Genomic DNA, 13,234 nt, shown 5'->3' with positions numbered 1-13,234 from the left:
TTTTTTTTGGACAGAGTCTTGCTGTGTTGCCCAGGCTGGAGTGACGTGGCATGATCTCAGCTCCACTGCAATCTCCACCTCCTGGATTCAAGTGATTCTCCTGCCTCAGCTTCCCAAGTAGCTGAAATTACAGGCGTACACCACCATGCCCGGCTAATTTTTACTATTTTTAGTAGAGATGGGGTTTCTACTAAAATGTTGGACCATGTTGGTCAGGCTGGTCTTGAACTCCTGATCTCAAATGATCTTCCCACCTCGGCCTCTCAAAGTCCTGGGATTACAGGTGTGAGCCACCACGCCCAGCCTAATTTTTATTTTTTAATTGACACGTGATTGTACACACTTATAGGATATATAGTGATCTGTTGATACATAAATGTATAATGACAAAATCAAAATAATTAGCATATTCATCATCTCAAATATTTATCATTTCTTTGTGTTGAGAACATTCAGTATCCTCTCCTCTAGCTATTTGAAAATATACAATATAGTCATCCTACAGTGGTAGAAGTATTCCTCCTAGCTATCTGTAATTTTGTGTCCATTACCAATATTTCTTTATCCCTCCATTCCGTCAGCCTCTAGTAAGCTCTGTTCTACTTTTTATGTCTGTGAGATCAACTTTTATTTAGCTTCTACATGTGAGTGAATACATGCAGTTATTAAACCTATTGCTATTGTCCACATGTTCCCAAGGATCTGTTAATTTTTTTCAACCCCTTTATTCCCCTTTTTTGGACTGGCTACTTTTTTTTTTTTTTTTTTTTTTTGAGACAGAGTCTCACTCTGTTGCCCAGGCTGGAGTGCAGTGGCACAATCTCGGCTCACTGCAAGCTCCACCTCCCAGGTTCATGCCATCCTCCTGCCTCAGCCTCCTGAGTAGCTAGGACTACAGGTGTCTGCCACCACGTCCAGCTAATTTTTTTGTATTTTTAGTAGAGGTGGGGTTTCACCGTGTTAGCCAGGACGGTCTCGATCTCCTGACCTCGTGATCCACCCGCCTCGGCCTCCCAAAGCTCTGGGATTACAGGCGTGAGCCACTGTGTTGGCCCAGGACTGGATACTTTCTATTGATTTGTCTTCAAATTCACTGTCTCTTCCATTTGTCATTTCAATTATGCTATTTGGCTCATCCAGGAAATTTTTTCTCGCAGATCTTTCCAGATCTAAAACTTTCATTTTAAAATATTTATATTTCTATGGTAACACTTTCATATATTTTTATCTTTTCACCTTCACTCTTGAAAGCTAATTTCTTTTGTGTAGTTGAGCATAATTGTAATAGCTGCTTTTGGTCTCATAATTTCAATGTCTAGATCATCTTAAAGTTGATCTCAACTCTTGAGAATGTCTCACATTTTCCTGGTTCTTACTACATCAAGAAATACTTTAGCTCATATGGGGAAAAAAAGTCATGTTTCATTTTTAAAAAAGTGATTTGATAAAAATTTATTTCAAAAAGGCATTTGCTTACAAAGAGCTCTGTCTACAAGGAGAACGACCTCAAGAAGAAGTACACATATCCTTGTAAATATTATTTTGAATTTAATATGTTCCTTATGCCATGAAAACCTGTTATCCTACAAACAATATAAAGTAAGGGATGCATATTATCATCTCAAAAGAGATTTTTACTTTATAAAGTATTTCATGGTAGAGTTTTGAAGTTATGTGGAAGGACTTTCAGACATTTAAAAAAATAGAACTTTTCCTTTTAATTAAATTTCATGCTAGACTACAGTGCTCACACCCCCCTAGACACTTTAGCATAAGCAGTGCCTGACATCCCTGAGTTTGGGTGCTCTGAACCCTGTTGTTGGGTTCTGAGACACTTTTTCACAATCCTTAGGGCTACAAGCAGCATAGTTTGAAGCCAATGAGTTTAAGATACCTTTGTTTATAAAAATCTAATTAACAACTTTCAGGGCCATCTGTTATGTCAAGCAGTTAGTCCATAAGAAAGAAAAATAAAATGAAAGGGAAAGCAATGAATTATAAAAAAGGTTTCCTCTAGCTTCATTTTTTTAACATCATTTTTAAGGTCCATGGGAGTTCACTGAGGTTTTTTATTTGTCTTCTTTAAGCACTGTTTATCAGAGAATGGGGCCCTCATTATGAAAGTATATGCATAATAAATATCCTTGGTTACATATTGCCTTATTTTAAAATAATGTCTTTTGAAATTCAGAGTATAATAGATGTCATCTCAGAATCTTGTTAACCCTTTTGGGTTATTTTCTGCAAATTGTCTTCCTATTTTTATGGCGCAGTTTCTCAATGTGAAGTGCAATAGAGAGCTATTATAGATACTCTACTATCTGGCAGAGTTGGAAATGGAACTTAAATTTCTAAAATTTTATTTAATTGTCTCAATAGATTTCAACAACGAATATCTTAGTAACTGTGATGCTTGACAGAGAAATTGCTCACTACCTGGGGATTTGAAAAAATGTCTTTTATAGCTAGTTGTTATTCTGATTTTACTAGCACTGAATGTGTGATGTGCAAAGAAATAAGCCATATGATAAAAACACAATCCAGGAAGAGAGAAAGGGCCCAGCTCCTGCTTTTAAAACTGTTCCCTCCATTGCGGAAGTGGCCTCCGGAGGCTCAGGGGCAGCCCCTGTGCCCTCTCTGAATTCTCCGTCTTCCTCTTTCTTGCGTGAACTGTTATATTACAAGTGCCACAAGTCCTTTATTTTAAGAGAGATATATATGTTTTACTGAAATTCTTTCTTCTGGTTTCATGTTATATAAAGGAATGAAAATAAATTTTAATTAAGGATTCATGCTCTACATGTGCTTGACTTGGTCATTACCTGGAACAAACTTTGCCTTTAGAACACAGATAATAATGTGAAAATAATTATGTAATCTTATGCATTAAAATTCTTAATTTATAGCCATTTTTAAATTTCCTTTTTACAGTCTATAGCCACAACAGTAACAAAGTCAGACACAACAAATGATATCATCAACTGGTCACTACTAAAGCTAGGAATAACTTTAAATTACTAACAAACTATTTTTAGTTAAAAATCAACTTTGATTTTTGAATTCATATATATTCAAATATGTATATGTTTGATATATATATCAAGGTCATATTTTTGTCCCTCCACATTAAGGAATTGAAAACAACAAAGATATAACATTAGTTTATAGATGGGTACTCTTCTTGTATTTCTATTTTAAATTTTGTGTGAACTGAAAGTGATAGCATAATAAAATTGGGCTACAATTTTAGAGCACTAATAACATATATATTTACACATATACAATAAAATTTTTGTAAAAATCTTAATAAGAAAGTTCCAATCTTCTCTACCACAATGTTCTTTCAACATCTTCTTTCCTGGTTCCTCCCATCCCTACTTACCCTGATTATCATCCAAGGATTCAATCTTAGTATGAGGAGTCCTGAAGTACATGTTTTGTTGTAAATTTTGACATAAGAAACACCTGACTAGAAACCACATCCCCTGGATGCTGGTCCTGAGAATTAGGTAACGGATGCCTCTCCTGAATTGGTGAAAAAGGAGACAAGTCTTTCGTGACACCATAGATTTGGGGGCATTTGTGTGCACACCACTTCAACCCTGTTTTGCTTTTAAGTGTCTGTTCCTTTACATTGATAGAACTGGTGTAATTTGTTGAGGTTTTCTGGTGGAGAGGTGGGCATATGTGAGGGTGAGGATGAGGATGAGGGTTGCAGAAAAAGAAAGATGGAAGTCTACATAACTGAGAACTTTTATTAAAGAAAGTGACATTCAGATAGACAAAAACAAGAAAATATTTGTATAGCATTGTTCCTTATATAAAATTCCCTAAAAATGTGAAAATTTCTTGCTGTTGTGACATGAAGTCCAATATTTTAATTTAAATTTAGTTTGACTGCATGATGTAATAACATCTCTAAAAAACTCATGGCAACCAGAATTTGGCCTAAGAAATCAATTGTTTCTGTACTAGTGGATTTTTGTAATACATTTAAAATAAAATTAAATTTATATTCACTGATTAAAGCAGACACTTCTGCATTGCTTCCTAACCTACATGATATGTGTGCCCTAAATAAAAATTTAATCTGGAAGAAGATGAGTAGAAGAGGGATGGGGCTTAGGAGATTGATTTAAAATAAAATATAGCTTTTCCGGGTTTGTGATTTTCCTTTTGTTAAAGTGATTCATGTTACCAGACAAGAAAGAATTCCTATTGCAATCAAGAATTGAGGCTATCTGGCTAGATATTTATGTATACCTGACTTAAGAGACTCCAACATGATGTTTCCAAGCCTTACATTAAAAGAAAAGATTTTTAGATTGTACTCTCTATTTGCAACACAATTTTGAGCAGATTAGCGCTCTCGCTCTCTCTCTCTCTCTCTCACTGTGTGTGTGTGTGTGTGTGTGTGTGTGAAAGAGAGAGAGACAGACAGAGAGAAAGAAAGGGAGACAGAGAGCCTCCATACCCAGGACATTCCATAAGGACAAGGCCATGATTTTTATTAAGGAATGAAGGGCAATCATAGTGCTTATCAAGAATAACTTCATTTGAAACATGCTTTTGCTTCCGCCTTTTTTGAAGGACTATTTACAACAATTCAGCAGCATCTACATAATTTAGATACATTTGTGGCAAGATTGCCAGTATTGCTGGGCAATAGTAAGTTAAAAAAAAAGTAAGTTTAAAAAAAGTAAGATAAAAAAAGTAAATGAATACTGGAAATATATTTGCTTAAGTAAAATGCATTAATTTAGTTAAAACAGTGTCTAGATGACAGAAAATGCTCAGGCTTACAGCGGCACCACTCATCATGGCTCCTGAGCAGCCATGCTGAATGCATATTTTAACATGTTCTCAATTCTTGATTGTAGATTAACTGCAGGTTACCCTAAGGATTTGGTTTTACTGTATATGTTTTACTTATTGTATAGATATTATATTGATTTTATTGTATAGCTATTATGAAAACTTCCTTTGCCCTACAAAATGCAAATTTTAATTTATGTTCTAAATGCAATATTGACATACTATCCATGCCAGATAAAAAGGAAAAGCAAGAGCTCACCAATATGCACTTAGTGGTAGATCAGAAATGAAAGAAAGGGAACTTTATTCTTTGAGCAACAATCTACCTCACAGCAAGTATTCTATGGTGAGGAAGCCATAAAACATGAAAGAGGAAAACACATCTCTTAGTGGACAACTCCTGATGATTGCAGTGTGGATTTCCATTCTGTAAACATTGTTTTGCCGTTTGTTTCTGGGTTTCCAATACACTGCAGCCTTCCCTTTGGCTGGGACTTATGAGGACACCCTCCTCCCAGGTAGAACAGCAGTGGGAGGAAAGCCCAAAAGCAAACACCTGCTCTTGAGGAGCCCTGGCTAAAAATTTGACAAAGGGAAAAGAAGTCCTCACTAAACTGACAACATCTGTGACAAATTAGTGATTGTGTTAGTTTGTCTTCATGCTACTATAAAGAACTATCTGAGACAGGGTAATTTATGAGGAGAAAAGGTTTGATTGACTCACAGTTCCACGGGCTTCACAGAAAGCATAGCTGGGGAAGCCTGAGGAAACTTACAATCATGGCAGAAGGGTGAAGGGGAAGCAAGCTGTCTTATCATGGTGGACCAGGAGAGAGAGAGAGAGTGAAGGGGGAAGTGCTACAAGCAGATCTTTTGAGAACTCTGTCACAAGACTGCACTAGGGGGATGATGCTAAACCATTAGAAACCACCTTCACGATCCAGCCACTTCCTACCAGGTGCCTCCCCCAACACCGGGGATTACAATTCAAATGAGATTGGGGTGGGTTCACAGAGTCAAACCATATAATTCTGCCCTGGGCCCTTCCCAAATCTCATGTTCTTTCATATTTCATGCCTTACTAACCATCCCCAAAGTCTGAATTCATTCCAGCATTATCTCAAAATTCCAAGTCCAAAGTCTCATATGAGAAAAGGCAAGTCCCTTCTGCCTATGAGCCTGTAAAATCAAAAACAAGTTAGTTACTTCTAAGGTATAATTGGGGTACAGGCATTGAGTAAATGCTCTCATTCTAAAAGGGATAAATTGACCAAAAAAAGGGGACAACAGACTTCTTACATGTCCACATCCCAGCAGAGCAGTCACTAAATGTTAAAGCTTCAAAATAATCTCCTTTGACTCCATGTCTCACATCCAGGGCACAGTAATGCAAGGCCAATGTTGTTCTCTTGCGATATCTTTTTGGAGTGTTACATAACATTGAGCAGCATTCCTCAGCCAATCAGATGACAGCTTATAATTTATACAAGTATATAGCCCCAAGTATTCTTTAGCTGTCTACTTCCTGCTGCTCAGAAGTAGAAAATGGATTCATGAAAAAGGTAATGAGGTCTCACACTTTTATGCCCTGGGGAGCAGAGTTCCCACTTTGAATCTGAAATTCAGGATATTAACTATGATGAATCATTTTTTTAAGGTGCACACTTTACACTTCTCTGGAGTAGCAGAGTCATTTATCCTATTGTAGGAGTGGTAGAAAGTATATGAGAGGTAGGTTGTTAAACAGGAAATTGAGAGCAGTGAGTCACTTCTTTTTTCCCATGTAGGAGACAAAACACTAGACTATACCACAGAAAGATAAGAAAGTTGTGTAACATGATAAAAACCAACCTGGTCTTTGGAGTTTGACAAGCCAAGATTCAACTCTCAGTCTCATCACTGAGGGATATATAACTTAGGCAAAGATTCCAAGCCACGGTTTCCTCATCTCAACAATGGCAGTGGTGATAAGGCCCAGCTTCTCTGGTCGTTACTGACACCTTATTGGTGGTTTGGATAATGTCAACACTCATGGCTCCGCACATATTGCCTTTCTCTGTCAATCGGGGCTCACAATTGACATTCAAGCAACTACTTGGCTATTATTTTGTCTCTGCTGCTGGAATGAGAAAACTAGTAAAACATTCTAGAATATCCTAATGGAGCTGCAATGTACCTAATAGGAAGACTCCAGCTCTCTCTCAAGATCACCCAGAGGCAATGCATAGAAAGGGATTGCAGTTAGACTAGCAGACATTTTCTCTCCAGCTGCCTCCTTCCTTCACAAAAGACCCTCAGAGAATGTCTGCTTCCCAAATTTAAGATATTTAACAAGTGAATTTCACAAGTTTTTATCTATTGGGTGTTTTATAATTCTATTGGGTGCTTTAAAGTTGTACATATTTTACAAGAATTGAAGAATATATATCTTCACTCCAATTATCCTACAGGGGTTACTTGAAAATTACCGTATTTTTAAAGATAAGACCACTGATATAAAATGTTAACTATTAAGCTACGCTATAAATTATAACTTTAGCCCACTGATTATAAGTATGTTAACATACATGCCCTAAATGCTCTTGAAAGGATCATAGTTGTTTCTTAGAGAAAACTGGTTCATGCCTTTATGTATCAACTCTGAATTTTTCTTAGAATTCTGAATTTCATGTTTTTTTCACTCCAAGATTCACAGATGAAATGTGATTTATATCTATGTCAAATGAAAAGAGCACCCTATTTTCCCCTTTTGTGTTACAGGTTTCTGCTGTACAATTTCTCATTGAAAACTGCCTCAGCATTTTTGGAGAAGACATCACTTCCCCCTTGGGGAAGAAAGAACTCGACTTGAAGAAACAGTGATGCTTTAGGTACCTTGAAAAATTCAGCTGGTTTTGATGAGAAACAGTCAGTGGGACTGCCAGGGGTCCTGGCAGATGCTTAGGCAGTGGCTGTCCCAGATTCCAGGGAATGCCCCAAACCCAGTGATGCAGGACCCGGGACTCCATCTGCTATTTCTTCATAAGATTGGCTCACAGGTCATCTGCTGAGAAGGTCATCTTCTCCATCTTCACTGTGCTCACTGAATGAGGACATTCCAAGATCCCAGCTCATCCCATCTGAGCTTTCCTTTTCCTAATCCCATGCATCTGTGTTTGAGAAAATCTTTTCACATGATATATCTTCTATTTTCCCATTTATGCCATGTGGTATTACTTTTTTATTATTAATAATAAATGCACATATTTTTGGTGTGTATATGCATATTAGTCTGTTTTGTGTTGCTATAAAACAATACCTGAGCTGGGGTAACTTATAAAGGAAAGAGGTTTATTTGGCTTAGGGTTGTACAGATTTACAAGAAGCATGGCATCAGCATCTGCTTCTGTTGAGGGACTCAGGAAGCTCGTACACATGAGGGAAGATAAAGAGGAGCAGGCGGGTCACATGGCAAGACAGCAAGCAAGAGAGATGGGAGGAGATGCCAGCCTCTTTAATCCACCAGCTCTCCTGTGAACTAATAGAGCAAGCCCTTGCTCATTACCTTGGGAAGGACACTAAGCCACTCATGAGGGACCCACCCCCATAAACTAAAACTTTCCCACTTGGCCGCACTTACAACATTTGGGATCATGTATCAACAAGAGATTTGGAGTGTACAAATATCCAAACTATATCACCAGGTGATAACTTGATATATTCATAAATCTAATCAAGGTAATTGGTTGGAATGTTTATCGTATTAAATATTTATCTCTTTATATTATGTTGGTGTGAAAGTAATTACAGTTTTTGCCATTAATCCTTGATCCATGCAGGTTTTTCTAGAAAGAGTTTCATGGTCATGCTTGCCAAATCCTGTATTTTCTTCAGGATAGTCAAAACACCTATTAACATATTAGCATCTTAGAGAAAATTTGCAGTAAAGAAACCCACAATTTTCTACATGTATTTGACCTTGGAGACACTTTTGGAGTAACCCTATTAATTAATAATCTTGAGAACATACATGAATAAACATTGCTCTACATTTATTTTCTTAAATCACAGATTTCACCATTTCACTTACCCACTGAAAAACATTCAGTGAATCTCTGCCTATTTTTTTTTTCTAGTAAAATGTCCTTTTGAAGATCCTCCACACTGCAACCTGCTCTTTTGTCTAATTTTATCTTTGCTGTTTCCCAGTGTAGATCTTTGGCTTTCATAAAGGTCAAACACTTTACTCTTTCCTAAACAAGACTTACTCAAATTTCTAATTATAATCCTCTACTCCCTTTGGTCTCTATATATCTACACACTGGGTAAGCCATTTACGATCTCCTCTTCACCATGTTTCCCCTGAGCATTCCAACTCAAATTAATTGTTCCCATATAACACACGAGGACCCGACCTCAGTAGGCACTGTACTACTAAGAATATGTTGGCATATTTATGTATTGTCCAGAAAAATAAAATTGTTGTGGTAAACGAATATATCTTGAGTTTCATATAACTTTTTTTTTTCTTTTGGTCTAAGAATGTTTAAAAATATTACTTTTAAAGCCTGGCTTAATGTCTAGTAAAAATGCATGTATTAACGAATATGTGTAGTTTTCTAAGAATGTAGGGATTTTACATGAATTGCTAATAATGGTACACTTCAAAACTGAAGAGGTAGAAGAGCACATGAAATTTCAATGAATAGTAAAAAGACATTAATTTGACTAACTTAGTACATTTTTTTTGAGACAAGTTTTTGTTCTGTCACCCAAGCTGGAGTTCAGTGGTGCAATCATAGCTCACTGCAATCTCTAGTTCCCAGGCTTGAGGGAGCCTTAGTCTCCCAAGCAGGTAGAACCACAGGTATGTGCCACTGTGCCCAGCTAATTCTTTAATATTTTGCAGATACTGGATCTTGCTATTTTGCCCAGGCTAATATTTGATAGAGTTTTAAGATATGACTTCACAGCTTGTACTTATTCACAAGTATGTACTGGAATATACTATTTTTATTCAGCATGCCAAAAGTGAAATATTGATGTGATATATTTGGGGATAATTGCATTTGTGTGAAAATTATTTTAAATATTTTATCCACACCTGCAGAATAAAAGGGACAAAAAATAAAAACACCTTTAAAGGCATCTATGAGTTTTTGAGCTAGAAAGTAAGAGATGCAAAATCTCTCAAATTTGAAACGAAGACGACATGAAAAAAATAAGAAACAAAGAAAAGCTGAGATTTGACTAATTTGTCAATTGCGACTCATAGAAGAGATTTTCGCCATATGGAAATACTGTAGTTAGTAAATGATAGTTTTCCCCTCAGGATATTCAAGCACAATATCTCTTTGAGAAAGGCAATTTATTTCTTAATTTTGAAGAAAGATCCTAGGGACTGATAAACTGTGAAAAGACCCAACAGTGTAATCGAGAGTGAGTAAAAGGCAATTTGGCTTTCTGATATTGGCCTTTACCACAGCTGAGAGTAAGACTGTGTAATCATTAATCAGTCTGCATGTACTGGTACACTTAATATTAAAAGTTTCCAAAAACAGAGGAAAGGTACATAAGATGGATAACATAAATCCCAGAGGGAAAAAACTCATAGGCTACCTGTGTCAGAAAACCAATTTTTGTTGATGGTAGGGATTAATTACTATGATATATTGCATGGAATATATATACACGCACAATTTTCATTCCACAAAAGCAACATGTAAGACTTTGGGGGATGGAGTATGTATTAGTGCAAAAAGCCACCTTTTGTTCAGAAAGCACTGGGCACTGCCTTTCATGTTTTTCTACACTTAGCCAAATGAGCCCGTGCTCTAAAGACCTGTAGTTAATGCCAATTCTATGTTCCATTTTTATTCTATGTTTTATTTGTCGATAGCATCTAGGAAAACACTCATTTTTTTTTCCGTAGTCCTCAATGTCAATATGAATTTTTCTGGCTTAGTCCTTTCAAAGAATGAAATTGTTCCTTGGACAAGTAAAAGAAAATCCTAGAAAATAAAATTGTCAAAGAAGAATTATAATTTTCTAAAATAGAAAAAGTAACTACATTGTAAGTTTTTTTTCCACAGATGTTATAAATTTTGCTGGGAGGAAATGCATGACTATTAGAATCTTAACAAATATCACCCTATTAGTCCTGCAGCAAAGAGCAGAGATCCATGGGAGGAAATAATTTGGATTATCTACAGTTACGTTGGGAGATCTAGGAAGAAGGACCTAGGAAGAGGCCACCATGCCTGGCCTCTCTAAAGATTTTTGATTAAAAAAATGCTGTTAGGCTGGGTGCGATGGCTCATGGCTATAATCCCAGCACTTTGGGAGGCCAAGGTGGGTGGATCACTTGAGATCAGGAGTTCAAGACCAGCCTGGGCAACATGGCAAAACCCCATCTCTACTAAAAATGTAAAAATTAGCTGGGCATGGTGGCACACCTCTGTAATCTCAGCTACTGGGGAGGCTGAGGCAGGAGAATCGCTTGAACTTGGGAGGCAGAGGCTGCAGCGAGCCAAGATCATGCCACTGTACTCTGACCTGGGTGACAAAGTGAGACACTGTCTCAAAATTTAAATAAAAGAAAAAGAAGAAGAAAACAAAGCAGTTAAATCTTGGACCTCTTATTTATAGTGTCCAGTATTATACAACATGAAAGCACTAACATTGGAACTTTTGATTATTGCCCAATGTTCAATTAAACAACATCTAATATAAATGTATATACTATTTTACCTATTCTACGGGTCATTTCTAGATATTATGGTATCTTCTCTTTGTGGGAAGACTAGTACTTGCTCTTTCAATTGGCACATTTTGCCCAGTTCCCTGCCCCTCCCAAAAAGAGCTTGTAAAGGTGGATACCTAAAAATAATTAACATGCTGTATTTTCTGCTTTGTGATATCAAGATTAGGCCAATATTTAAATATGTTTCTAGTACATCTGATTTGAAAAATAATTACATGTTAAATAATCTAGATCATTGCCTGATTTAAACATTTTATACCATGTGCTACAAAGAACAAATTAAAAACTTTCTGAAGAAGGCAAATTTCTACTTTTCTATGCTATTACTCATGATTATGTTTCAGATAAAACTGGGAAATAAAAAGTTTTGTTTCTTCAAAATAAAAAATGAACTAGCTGGGAAATTTTAAAAGAAATAACAATAAAAACACTGACAGAATAATGGTTACCTCTGTGGAGGGAAAAAGCTAGTGGGATAGAGAAAAGCTGAAAAAGGAACCATCAAGTATGTGTATATTATTTCATTAGTTTAAAAAAAGACTTAAAAATTCTAACATTATGCCATATGCTTCAGTTACCTATAAAAATAGATATTTATCACATAAATATCTGTAGCATATCCATGAATGTGTGTATAAGTACATACATGTATATGTATAAACATATAAAACATTGCTCAATAACTAAACAAGTAAACTATGGAAATTTTTATCACAACTTTCTTCTGTTTTTGTGATTTGTCTATATTGATGCATGTGGATCTGATTTACTCAGTCTAGCTGCTATACAATAGTATTCCATTATATGAATAATGCATTAATCTCTGGATAGATAGATAGATAGATCAATATAGATATATATACTGATCAAACTTCCTGCAGGTTTGCCTAGATGGTTAGCTTTCGAAGGAAGTTTTAAAAAATCATGTCCATTAACTTTTTTCTAGATTAATTAAATTGTACTTTGTTTTTATAATTATCTTCAACTTTCTTACTGTTCTTTCCAATTCTCTAGCTAGCTTCTTAGATTAAATGCTTAATTTATGTTTTGTAATGAAGATATTGGGGCTATCAATAACTTCTAGATATTGTTTTAGCTGCACCTCACAAATTTTGATTTTGTTTTTACTTTTTTTCATATTTTAGTATTTTTGCTGTCATTCACCTATTACATTTTATAGTTTTCTTTGTGACTTATTTTTTTTAAACCATTAATTTTTGGGGCTTTGTTTTTTTACATCTTCCAAACTGTGACCTTTTAATTACTATTTGTAAGTTAATTTCTAGTTTCGTTTCCTCATGATCAGATAATACAGTTTAATGATTATGTTTGTGACTGAGAGCATAGTTACTTTTTTTGATACCTTCATATAATATGTAAAGATCAAATCAGTGTATCCAGCATATGCATCACCTTAAATATTTTCCTTTTCCTTATGCTAGAAATATTAAAATTATTCTCTTCCACCTACTTTGAAATGTACAATAGATTATTGTAAACTATAGCCATCCCCCTCATCTAACACTAGCTCTTATTTCTTCTATCAAACAGTTCATTTGTACCGATTAATCAAGTCCTTGTCATCCCACCTCCTACTGCTCTTCCTTGCTTCTGGTAACCACCAATCTACTCTCTACAATCATGAGATTCACTTTCTACCTCTCATGTATGAGTGAG

At 35.8% G+C, this 13,234-nt stretch overlaps 1 long non-coding RNA gene across 1 annotated transcript in view; it reads left to right on the top strand.

Moving 5' to 3' along the window:
- Positions 1-8,079, top strand: part of LOC105519352 — an 18,638-nt gene extending 10,559 nt beyond the window's left edge. The window contains exon 2 of the long non-coding RNA XR_001002951.1: positions 7,576-8,079. This is a non-coding gene — a long non-coding RNA (uncharacterized LOC105519352). The remainder of the gene's footprint in view (positions 1-7,575) is intronic.
- The last annotated feature ends 5,155 nt before the right edge of the window (positions 8,080-13,234 follow it).

Source organism: Colobus angolensis, unplaced genomic scaffold (genome assembly GCF_000951035.1).
Source record: "Colobus angolensis palliatus isolate OR3802 unplaced genomic scaffold, Cang.pa_1.0 Scaffold345, whole genome shotgun sequence".
Lineage (NCBI taxonomy): Eukaryota > Metazoa > Chordata > Mammalia > Primates > Cercopithecidae > Colobus > Colobus angolensis.
The sequence above is the reverse complement of the archived record's forward strand: the minus strand, read 5'-3'. Positions and strand labels throughout refer to the sequence as shown.